The 2,786-nt window shown below is 44.7% G+C and overlaps 1 non-coding gene across 1 annotated transcript; it reads left to right on the forward strand.

Moving 5' to 3' along the window:
- The first annotated feature begins 2,398 nt into the window (after positions 1 to 2,398).
- On the forward strand, positions 2,399 to 2,512 carry LOC140274259 (U5 spliceosomal RNA). The gene has a single exon (XR_011908229.1). It is a non-coding gene; the product is annotated as a U5 spliceosomal RNA (small nuclear RNA).
- The last annotated feature ends 274 nt before the right edge of the window (positions 2,513 to 2,786 follow it).

Below are 2,786 nucleotides of genomic sequence, written 5' to 3' on the forward strand. Positions count from 1 at the left end.
ACCTTCTTGCAGCCGAACACCTCCGCTCCCTCTTTTGTTGGTGTATGTTCGGGCATTCGAACCTTTTCTTACCCGCTTTTTACAAACCAGGGTCGGACTTTCACACCTTTTAGTAGCCGAACAACTCCGCTCCCGCTATTGATTGTGTACAGTCGGGTATTTTAACCTTTTCTTACCCGCTTTTTACCAACTATGGTCGGACATTCACACCTTCGTACAGCGGAACACCTCCGCTCCCTCTTTTGATGGTGTATGTTCGGGTATTCAAACCTTTTCTTACCCGCTTTTTCCAAACTATGGTCGGCTATTCACAGCTTCCTCTCCACCATACTTGTATGGTTGGATATTCACACCCACTTGCATCCGAAGACCTCTGCCCCAAATTTTGTTGATATTTAGTCGGACATTCGCACCTTACCCGCTTTTGGCAAACTATGGCCTTCTTGCAGCCAAACACCTCTGATCTCGCTTTTGATGATGTAAGGTTGGGCATTCAGACCTTGCTTCACCTGCTTTTCACCAAATATAGTCGGATATTCACACCTTCTTGCAGCCGAACACTTCCGCTCCACCTTTTAGTGTTCTATCACACCTTTTTTTCACCGCATTTTATACATTATGGTTGGAAATTTTCAACCACTCTCATCCGAAGACCTCTCCTCCCGCTTTCTTTAATATATTTGAACTTTAGTCGGACATTCAAACCTTCTTGCAGCTGAACCACCTCCGCTCCCTGTTTTGATCATATATGGTCTGGCAATACTACCTTTTCTTACCCGTTTGTGAGTAATTATGGCTGGACATTCACACCTACTTGCAGCCGAACACAACCTCTCTCGCTTTTGATGATGTATGGACCGGCATTTTTACCTATTCTAACACATTTTTCAGCAATTATGGTCGGAGATTCACACCTACTCACAGCCGAACAACTCCGCTCCCGCATTTGATGATGTATAGTCGGGCATTCTCACCCTTTCTCATCAGCTTTTTGAAAATTATGATCTGACATTCACACCTACTTCCAGTCGAACAGCTCTGCTCCCGCTTTTGATTATGTTTGGTTAGATATTCGAACCTTTTCTTAACTGCTTTTTACAAACTTTGGTTGGACGTTCACAATATCTTGCAGCCGAACACCTCCGCTTCCGCTTTTGATGGTGTATATTCGGGCATACGAACCTTTTCTTACCCGCTTTTTACCATCTATGGTCGGACATTCACACCGTCTTACAGCGGAACACCTCCGCTCCCTCTTTTGATGATGTATGGTTAGGCATTCGCACCTTCTCTCACCCGCCTTTTACTATGGTCGGCCATTCACAGCTTCCTCTCCACCATACTTGTATGGTGGGATATTCACACCCACTTGCATCCGAAGACCTCCGCTTCCGCTTTTGATGGGAACTGACAACATAAGAAGTCCGGACATACTTTGATAGTATATGAATAAGTGGGTAGCTACTGACAAGCATTAAGCATGTCACACAGCCCAAACATATAACATTTCAGGACACACCACACAGTTAACAACCACAGTGAAGCGTGTCAAAGCCCAAACATGTAACATTCAACAAGACACTTACACAACACATTCAAATCAAACAGTCAGACAACATACAAGAACATATACCCCAGCCGGCATTGCTCCCTGCCTATTTTCGTACAGCACACTATGTGTGCGCACACCTTTATTCACAAACTCTTCAACTTATACTCTTTTACCGAAGTTGCTACAGCTCGATTGGCCGAATACCCTTTGATCCTATTTCGGTGAATTTGACATCTGCCTTACATATAACAGATTAGCGGTTTAGCAGTTTTAATTTAGTTTGAGTGAAGGAATTCATTTTATAGCAAAATCCGAAATCGTGATGAACTCATGAAAGTAAGCTTATTCTCGGATTCCTGAAACTTTAGATTTGCTCTTTCTTTTACTGCAAAGTACACGTTGTTTTTTTTGTTTAAATCTTTCTAGACATGGTAAATATTAAGGACAAAGCAGTTTTCACATAGTTTGAGTGAAGGAATTCATTTTATAGATAAAATCCCAAGAGTCTGATGGGAAAAGAGAGTGAATGCGAAGTAGACTTTAACACGGCTATGGGAGCGAGCCGAGTGTGGGCTAACCAGGAGAATTGCTTGAAAGAAATGCGACCCCGAATGAGCGGTCAGAACAAAGCCTCAATACGGGATTCTCGTGGTGTTTTTGTTGCTGCCTTGTCTTTTGCACAGAGTAAAAGACATGGCAGCCATCGAATAGGGCCCGATTGTTCCTACTTGGTCAGCCGAGGAGCAAGGGGGGGGGGAGCAAGTGTCTCAACCAAGCAAAGCTCACCATGGGGAAGGTGGCTATGCCAACAAGCCTGATGCCCTGCTCCCGCAGTGACGGATAATCGTACTCTGGTTTCTCTTCATAACGTACAAGTCTTTCGCCTTTTACTAAAGATTTCTGTGGAGAGCAGCACTAATGAGTTGTTTCTATTTTTGGCAGGCTTTACCTTTGCGGGTGAAGCCCTTTCTGTCTGTGCAAAAGAAATCTTGTTACTGTGCAGAGTGACTTCTCTGAGTAGAGTCGCCTTACTTGTTGCGACTGTGCCGATGTTCGAAGCTGGAGTGCAAAGTTGTTGCTTGAATGGTGCTTGCTGGAGCGTGCGGGAGTGCAAAGTTATACCATTTAAAAGGGCTGAAGAGTGCTCAGTGCAGCGGGTGGGCGACACTCTGGCCACCTTGAAAACCGAGGTTACATCCACTACCAGGGGCAGCCCAAGTTCTGCCGCAAGTGT

The sequence above is a fragment of the Leuresthes tenuis genome, unplaced genomic scaffold, assembly GCF_036924035.1.
Source record: "Leuresthes tenuis unplaced genomic scaffold, fLeuTen1.0.hap1 SCAF_17, whole genome shotgun sequence".
In the NCBI taxonomy this organism is placed as follows: Eukaryota; Metazoa; Chordata; class Actinopteri; order Atheriniformes; family Atherinopsidae; genus Leuresthes; species Leuresthes tenuis.